The sequence below is a fragment of the Gymnoscopelus braueri genome (genome assembly GCF_963280865.1).
Source record: "Gymnoscopelus braueri genome assembly, chromosome: 24".
Lineage (NCBI taxonomy): Eukaryota > Metazoa > Chordata > Actinopteri > Myctophiformes > Myctophidae > Gymnoscopelus > Gymnoscopelus braueri.
In genome coordinates this window covers 40,167,304-40,176,729 of record NC_137626.1, presented here as the reverse complement: position 1 = coordinate 40,176,729, position 9,426 = coordinate 40,167,304, and positions in this window count along the sequence as shown.

Below are 9,426 nucleotides of genomic sequence, written 5' to 3'. Positions count from 1 at the left end.
AACTTTTCCACAGAATAAAATATTTATAATTGATATAAATATTTTTGGAAATCTCTATGGGAAAAATGCATTGGCTTTTTTTGAGTGGAACCAGGTGAAGTTTCTGCCTATGTGTCTTTTCTTTTGCACCTTATATCTAATAATGTACATGCCTGTGGCTACCTAGCTACCGATGTGTTGCCACTTTCACACCTTATACCTAACCTCATGCACACACTGTATGCTCTTTTATAATTATAGGTCTAGATATCAGGATCTTTGTATGTTCTCTTTGACATGCTTAGTTAGTTTTTTGTTTTTTTTCTCCTCTGCCCCCGTAATTTTTACGTCTTCTCCACTTTCACAAAAGCAAATTTCACCCACTTCTTTACACCTAAACCAGTGATGTGACAATACTTTTTATTCTGTTTGTCTCTGTTTGTGTGTCCGTGTGTGTCCGTGTGAATATTCAAGTAAATGTTTTTGGATTGTGAACTGAAGTATAGAGTTGTGATCTAGTGTATGAGGCTAGATGACCTAAACATCTCCATGAATTCAAGGCTTCATGGGTGTGTAATTGATATAAAATAAGTAATTTTTTGGGTGAACTACTCCTTTAATTTGTTGGTCCTTAACATGAAAATGTTTGAGAACCACTGAAATAGCCAGTGTACTTGCTCACAACGTATTAAAAGTGATTTGAAGCAGATGGTGCACCAGACTTGCCACTAGGGGCAGCACCATATGTATTGCAATTCACACATTGCTGCAATTGCCTTGTTACAACTTCATAACATTTACAGATTGTAGCTTCAAGACAGCTTTCATGCCTGCGTGCATGCATGCACGTGCATGCGTGCGCGTGCACGTGTGTGTTCCGAGCTGTGGGAAGTGTAGCCATTTCACATTCCAACTCTCACACCCATGGCAACCAAGGGCAAACATAATTTTCTAGGTTTCTCTTCTCACACACGTAGTTATTATTTAGTCAAAAGCTGTTGTTAATACTTTGCATTGGATCAATATTCATAAAACACACAGACAGACTACTTTAACTTTATCTTATTGTTATCATTTCCAAAAATAGCAAATTATAGAAGTTCTACAAGCTCCCATCGCATTTTGTGTGAAATTATGGAGACTGATTCTTCCGATACAGATTTGACAGATATCGTATTTTTTTGGCCGATGATGAACCATAATTTGTGCATCCTGAGTGTGTGTGTTTGTGTATGCGTGAGTGTGTGTGCAACCGTGTGTGTGTGTGTAATCTGTGTATACGTGTGTGCGTGCGTGTGGCTGTGTGTGTGTATGCGTGAGTGTGCGTGCATGCGTGAGTGTGCGTGCATGCGTGCGACTGTGTGTGGGTGTGTATGCGTGTGTATGCGTGAGTGTGCGTGCGTGCAACCGTGTGTGTGTGTATGCGTGAGTATACGTGCATGTCACAGTGTGTGTGTGTGTGTATGCGTGAGTGTGCGTGCGTGCGACCGCGCGCGCGTGTGTGTGTGTATGCGTGAGTGTGCGTGCATGCCACTGTGTGTGTGTCTGTGTGTGTGTGTGTGTATGCACAAACACACACACACATAGACACCTAGAGCGTATAAATATTGCAAACAGGTACATGTGTTTATGTGTGTTTGGAGAAGGACCCACACCCATGATGTCTCAGTGCCGTTGGCTCACTCCACCTCTTTCCACTTCGTAAACAACTCTGTGCAAGTGCGCGCCTGTGTGTGTGTGTGTGTGTGTGTGTGTGTGTGTGTGTGTGTGTGTGTGTGTGTGTGTGTGTGTGTGTGTGTGTGTGCGCGCGCGCGCGCGCGTGTGTGTGTGTGTGTGTGTGTGTGTGTGTGTGTGTGTGTGTGTGTGTGTGTGTGTGAGTGTGTGTGTGTGTGTGTGTTTGTGTGTGTGTGTGTGTGTTTATGTGTGTGTGTGTGTGTGTGTGTGTGTGTGTGTGTGTGTGTGTGTGTGTGTGTGTGCGCGTGCGTGCGTGTTTGTGTGTATACTTCTATTGCTATACTTTTGAGGACCACATGTGTAGAATTTGAGAAATAGACCTCACTTTTTATTTATTTACAGGTTAGATTTACGATTTGGAAAACATTTGGGATGAGGGTTAGGATTAGACATTTGGAGGTCAGGTTTAGAGTTTAGGATTAGACATTTAGAGGTTAGGTTTAGGGGTTAGGATTAGACATTTAGAGGTTAGGTTTAGGGGTTAGGATTAGACATTTAGAGGTTAGGTTTAGAGGTTAGGATTAGACATTTAGAGGTTAGGTTTAGGGGTTATAGGATTAGACATTTAGAGGTTAGGTTTAGAGGTTAGGATTAGACATTTAGAGGTTAGGTTTAGGGGTTGGGGTTAGGCTTTTAGTAGCCTCGTTCCCATCCTTACTCATCTGCAAAGAGAAAAGCCAGGTCATGACCTAATGCAGAGAGTGTCTATAGGGGCAGGACTTCCGTCGTAACTATCTTTTTCGACCAATTATAACACTTGTTTCATTCATGGAGAATGTAAAGAGATTTGTAAAGCGTCAACGTCATTTCCATGGCCGGTGGTTCCGCCAAATTCTGGTACTTCCGTTTAGACACTCAATCGCCTAGGTCTTGCTCAGCGTGCGCTTTTTGAGGTTATAGGTTTAAGGGTAGGATTAGGATTAGACATTTGGAGGATATGTTTAGGGTTACGATTATATATTAAGAGGTTAGTTTTAGGGGTTAGGATCACACATTTAGAGGTTAGGGTTGTAGTTGCATATACCTAGTCGTGTGCCAGTGTCATGCACATAACGTAGCAGATCTGCAAGCTCGAGCTTGTAGTTCTACTATTTTCGGGTTCATTGTTAAGGATAAAAACGGCAAAAAATATATAAAAATTGCATTAATAAAATCACTGTCTTAAAATGTTGACAAGTATAGTATTACAAACGTGTGTGTGTGTGTGTGTGTGTGTGTGTGTGTGTGTGTGTGTGTGTGTGTGTGTGTGTGTGTGTGTGTGTGTGTGTGTGTGTGTGTGTGTGTGTGTGCTTGTATTACTATACTTGTGAGGACCGAATGTCCCCACAAGTATAGTAGAATAGTAGAAATAGACGTTATTCTATGGTTGAAATAGATTTATTTCATGGTTGAAAATATATTTTTAGTGATACCCTATGTTTAGGATAGAGAGATATTCTGAGGTTAGGTTTAGTCATGCACCAAAAAAAGTATAGCTGATCTATAAGCTCACAACGCGTCCCGCTGCAAAGTGTTGTGAGCTTTTAGATGTGCTATTTTCCGGCATTAGGTTTACGGATACAAATGGCAAAATGTATTAAAAATGTCATTCATAAAATTGTTGTCCTAAAAGGTTGATGTCCTCATAAGTATGGTAATACAAACCTTTGTGTGTGAGTGTGTGTGTGTGTGTGTGTGTGTGTGTGTGTGTGTGTGTGTGTGTGTGTGTGTGTGTGTGTGTGTGTGTGTGTGTGTGTGTGTGTGTGTGTGAGCGTGCCTACGTGCCTGTGTGGGTGCGTGCGTGTGTGTTTTGGGGGAACACCAGGAGTGTACCGCAGCGCTTCAAAGCCTGTTTTTCGAGAAATAATGGGAAAGGATTTTGTGACGTTCTTTAGAAAACATTTGTGTTATTGCAAAAAGCCTGCAGAGATGTTTGTCTGTTTCTGACGCCTCGTGTTGTTTCTGAGGGCTCCAATTCAGCTCCACACTTGAGGCGCTTAACCACTTAAAGGTGATGGAAGTGATATTTTCTTCTTTTTTCCGGCCTCTCCGGCTCTTTAATGAACAGAAAATAAAAATGTTCAAGGGGGGGTGCCTATGTAATCCAATCAGGAGAGAGAAACAATTCTTCAGCTTCAGTTTTATAGCGTTCCGGTTCCAACTTTGTCTATATGTTTGTTTGTTTGTTTGCTTGCTTGCTTGCTTGCTTGCTTGCTTGCTTGTTTGTTTGCTAGTTAGTTAGTTAGTTAGTTAGTTAGTCAGTTGTCTTGCTTGCTAGCTAGCTACTGTAGCTTGTTAGTTAGTTAATTTGTTTGTTTGTATGTTTGCTTGCTTGCTAGTTACCGGCAGTTAGTTAGTTAGTTAGTTAGTTAGTTAGTTAGTTAGTTAATTAGTTAGTTAGTTAGTTAGTGCATCCTTCCGTCCGTCCGTCCGTCCGTCCGTCCGTCCGTCCGTCCGTCCGTCCGTCCGTCCGTCCGTCAGTCAGTCAGTCAATCGGTCGGTCAGTCTGTTATTTTTGTTTTTTTGTTTGTCGTTAGTCCTTAGAACTTTTTCTTAGTTAGAAAGAGTTCTTTCTTCTGATTGGGTAAACTTGGTATCAGGAACAGATTTTGTTTTGATTTTTTTCTGTTTACCAAAAAGCTAGAGAGACCACTTACATGGCCTTTAAACCTTAGTCAACTTAGTTCAAATAATTACAAATATTATTTTTGTGATATATCATCTGTATAGTAACTTTTCTGAAAATAGCAGATCTAAGCTGTCACATTGTGAGCTAGTAGATCTGCTATTTCCGGTTAAAGTTCCCCTCAGAATAGTGATGCTGGGTGTCAAGAAGTCACATTTAACTGTCCATATACTCCATATACCTGAAACATGACTGAGAGGCTGAGAGGGGTGATTGGAGGGTTCAAACCTGGCACCCTCAGAGGATGGCGTGCGAGTTGGGAGAATGTACCGGTAGGTGGAATGAGGATTCACACGTAGGTGCACACGCACACATGCGCTAATGCACACGCACATGCACACGCACACGCACGCACACGCACACGCACACGCACACGCACACGCACACACACGGAGCTATAGGCTTGTGAATTATGTGTAGAATCGTGTAGAATCAGCTGTCAATGCAGAGCCAAGAGAAGCCAACCCAACAGCCAAAGAATGTGTGTGTGTGTGTGTGTGTGTGTGTGTGTGTGTGTGTGTGTGTGTGTGTGTGTGCGCGTTAGTGCATGTGTATGCGCGTGTGTGTGTGTTTTTGTGACTCTTGTTGTGAGTGTGCAATCAATTTAATCGGAGGTGTGCGAGTGTGGTGCAGTGCAGTGGGTCATGAGTGTGTGTGTGTGTGTGTGTGTGTGTGTGTGTGTGTGCATGTGCGTGTGCGTGTGCGTGTGCGTGTGCGCGTGCGCGTGCGTGTGTGTGTGCGTGTGCTTGTGTGTGCGTGTGCCTGTGTGGGCAGTGCAGTAGGTCATAAGTGTGTGTGTGGGCCTGCATGGCTCAATAATAAAGTCAGTGGTTTGATGTGGTCAACGTCTGTCATGAGAGAGAGAGAGAGAGAGAGAGAGAGAGAGAGAGAGAGAGAGAGAGAGAGAGAGAGAGAGAGAGAGGTGAAGCTGCACTTCACCAGGGAAACAACTCATTGCTCAAACCTCTCCTCTCCTCTCTCATCCTCCCTCTCATCTCCTCTCCTCTCCTCTCCTCTCCTCTCCTCTCCTCTCCTCTCCTCTCCTCCTTGCATATTTTCCTTTACTGAGAGGGGGAATAGATGCCCCCGTCCCCATAATGTATTGACCTCCTTCCTCTTTCTTTCCATAATTTTGTCCACTTTTGTCTTTCAGCACATATTCATTAAACTCAATTTTTCTTCTTCTTTTTTGTTTGGTTAGACACAGCTCCTGCGGTGTGCACTGCAGCAACAGCAGAACCAGACATCAAAGTCATCAGAGATCCATCTCTCTTTCGCCGGGGGTCCGAAACCCTCACATCCCCTCCGTTCGTCCGGCGTCCGACCCTTTAATCTCTGTGTGCCTGTGCCATTTCCTGTTAGCATGGCGCTGCGCTCATTTGTCTGTGTCCGTAGCTCTCCATGCTGCCCCCCCAACCCCCCCCCCCCCAGGGCATAGCGGGGTCGTAGCGGGCATTGTTTGATCTGACTTGGTTGATGTGCCTGGCATCGACCCGCCACACTGGAGTCAGTGGGTTATGCAGTGGTTTCATAAACAGTGGGTCGGGACCCATTTTGGGGTCGCAGACCCATTTCTACGGGTTGTGAGTGAATATTCCATTTTAAATGTTTCCTACAAAACATGCCTTTTAGTATTATTTCAAAAGACCCCACAAAAAAACCACAATTCTATATTATTATCTGGACATCCGATTAGGGTCCATTTGGTTCCATTTGTACACTGGCAGAGTTACAGGCCCGTGCGTGGATGTGTCAGCGAGTGCACATAGGAGGCCATGAGGTCAGGGAATGGAAGGGAGAAGGGAACTACAACTGCGTTTCCCAGAATTCCCACAGGATGTTGAAGGGCACTCTTGCTTCTTCCCACGGTGGTCTGGGGCCGCGGCATGAGGAGCTGGCATAGTAGTGAACCCCGCCTCGGGCCCACAGAGAGGCTCTACCGGCGGCCAGCATACCACTTCCTGTCAAACACCCACCCAGAGCAGAGCAGCTGAAAAGCCTTCTGAAAAACCCTTCTGGAGAGAAGCCGTGGCATATGGCTAGGCAAGAACCTCTTTTTCAGGTGATTTGCGGGTGGGCATGGTTTTGAGGTTAGCTTCCTTATTGTAAGTCGCTCTGGTTAAGCGAGTCTGCTAAATGCTTAGTGATGTTAAGATTAATGTTAAGGTTAGGTTTAGCCATCGTTTCTGTGAGGTTACATTTGCAGGAAAACGGGACCGCTTTTGCAGGACAATGTGGGACTGGGATTTAATAACATGCAATTTGTTATTAAATGCCTTGATGTCATATTGCGACCTGTAGACCGATATCACATTCTGTTATTAACCTGCTGAAGCTTATCGGGATATTTCTTATGTTATTTTAGCAGGCTTAAAGTAATACTAGGTAACGTTTTCAACAAAACTAAAGTTAAATTGTATATCTTTTGCGAGTGGCAAATGTTTCACAACACCCACTCCGTGAATTTCACCCCCGGAAGCCTTTTATTTATATATTTTCTATTGAACGTGTACGGGGGGGACTTTCCTGGGAAAATTACGTTCCTGGCCAACGTCATGACGTCGTGGCCGACGTCCTCAGGAACTACCGCAACGGTTTCCTGTTTGGCCAGGAACTACCGCGCTATTAACAAAAAGGAACCTCACGCTGATTTTAAGATAATGTAGGATTGGAAGATCGAAAAAGAACAGAAAAAGAAAGCACAGCTCATGGTAACTAATGCTCCACTGGCTAAGAGAAACGATCCGTAGATAGTATAAAACAATTAAAAGATCGCTTTTTGAAACGCTTCCGGCTTCCGGTGAAAACGAATGGAATTCTGGGTAATCGAGGACTAGGGAAATTGTATGCAGTGACGGTAGTGACCAGCAGAGGTTGCTAAAAATCGTTATTTGTGATTCTGCATTGTACAACTTTAAAAACACATTTTACACAGGAAAAGAGACAAAGAGAGACTTACAACGGATCTATCTACTCACTGTGTGTTCTTACTTGATTCAAAACTTCAACTTGCATTGAAGTACTTTTTGGAATGGACAGCATTCTCTTTTACTTGGCTACAGTTAGAAGTGTACAACTTCTAGTTCTCCTGATTCACTTTTGATTAGATCAACAATTCTGCAACGGTTTCTTTGATCGGTTGTCTCTCAACAAAAATGTTGCGTTTGTGACTTCAACATTTAATAAAGCGTACTCTATAATTTATAGTTTGCTGCTTGAGCAGTGCTCCCTCTCTCTCTCTCTCTCTCTCTCTCTCTCTCTCTCTATATATATATATATATATATATATATTCAAAGATCTGCACAATTATTTTTACGAGATTACATATCTGCTATTTTTAAATAGCCAAATAAATCAAAAAATGTCACACATTCTTTCCCGGTCTAAATGGGTTAAAGTGAGTATTTAGAGCGCATTCTCCACACAGCCAGTTAATGAAAGCCAGCTTTTTAAAACATGCGTTATGTGGATAACGCGGGGACAGCGTCTCAATTTGTGGCACACGTGAAAAGACAAAGCGATACATGTGGTCGCCCGTGTCCAGATCACAGGAGGAGCCAGGAATTGAACCGGGGACATTCCTGTTTCAAGATGGTCGCTGTACCTCCTGAGCCACTGCCACCCATAATGACAACAATTTTCGATGTTTGCAGTGGCTATAAAAAAAATACCAGATGTACAAGCTCAAAGCGTGTCACTTTGTGCCGCGCTGCGAACTTGTACACCTGCTATTTTTGAACATTTTTTAAAAATCTTGAAAGTGTGACAAATACTGATTTAGAAGGCATCTATAGAATCAGCTTCTTTAAAGCAAAGCATTCCTTGACAACACTTAAAAAGACTCAAACTCAATGTAAACTAGTGGGTAGCACGGGTCCAAAAAATGGTTACCCGAACAGAAACGGACCCGTGGATAATTGGACCGGTCTGAAAGGACCCGAGAAAACATTCAAAATTACTGGACCCGGACCGAAACAGACCTGTGGAAAACTGGACCCGGTCCGAAACAAACTAAGGATACTGCAAATTGTATTAGACCCGGAGCTCATTTAATCCTAAAATCACCGTGGTATTCATATTAGCCATGTGTGTCAGTCACCTACTGCTCCCCTCCACCCCAACAGAGTAATCAAAGACGAGCTGCGTCGCATGCGTTCTCCTCTGCATGTGTTGCAGACAGACGGAGAACATTTTCGCCGAATTTATACCGGCCGTCCCCGCAGATTATGTCCATACACATGCTCCACACATAGAGGACATTCCAACTTGCATCTGGTGGCTTTTGTTTGCGTTTCACCTCGCTAAAAAACATCCATGGTGTTCAACTTCAGCAGCAGTACAGCGCTTGAGAATGGCTGCGTTTCGGCTGTTTAAATGGGGCTCATTCAATATGCGAGAACAAACGTCAGACGATATGGATTTTGGACGCATGTCTCATTTTAAAAACTAAGGTTAAAGAGATTAATATAATGATAATATTAAAAAGGGTCCATCCATTTCAAATGGGTCCGATCGAAACCTGTGGCAATTGGAACTGATCCGACCCGTGCCCGAGGGACAAGTCAATATTTTGGCCCCGACCGGCTCGGTTCTCAGTTCGGGGCTCGGGTCTTCGGTTCCGGGTGGAACCGTGCTACCCTCTAATGCAAACAATTTTAGTCAATTCTTTATTGTGCACCTGTAAACCAAACTAAAATCTAACATCAAATTAAGATATGTTTGCACATGCACGTGCGAGTAGATGCGAATAGTGTGTGTGTGTGTGTGTGTGTGTGTGTGTGTGTGTGTGTGTGCGCGTGCGTGTGCGGGCGCGTCACATCATTAAAATAGTGTTCCCATTTAATAAAATATATAACAATACCCACTACACCCCTGCGTGACACCATCGTACAAAGTGAGCATAACGTCGGAAAAATACCACTCCTGATACCATGTGTTTTTCTAAATACTTTGTTTACATCCAACCTGGTGTTTTTCCTGCCAGCGCCCGGGAGGTCGTCTAATGTTCACAGACGATTCTTTTTTCATGATCAGATAACGTGACACC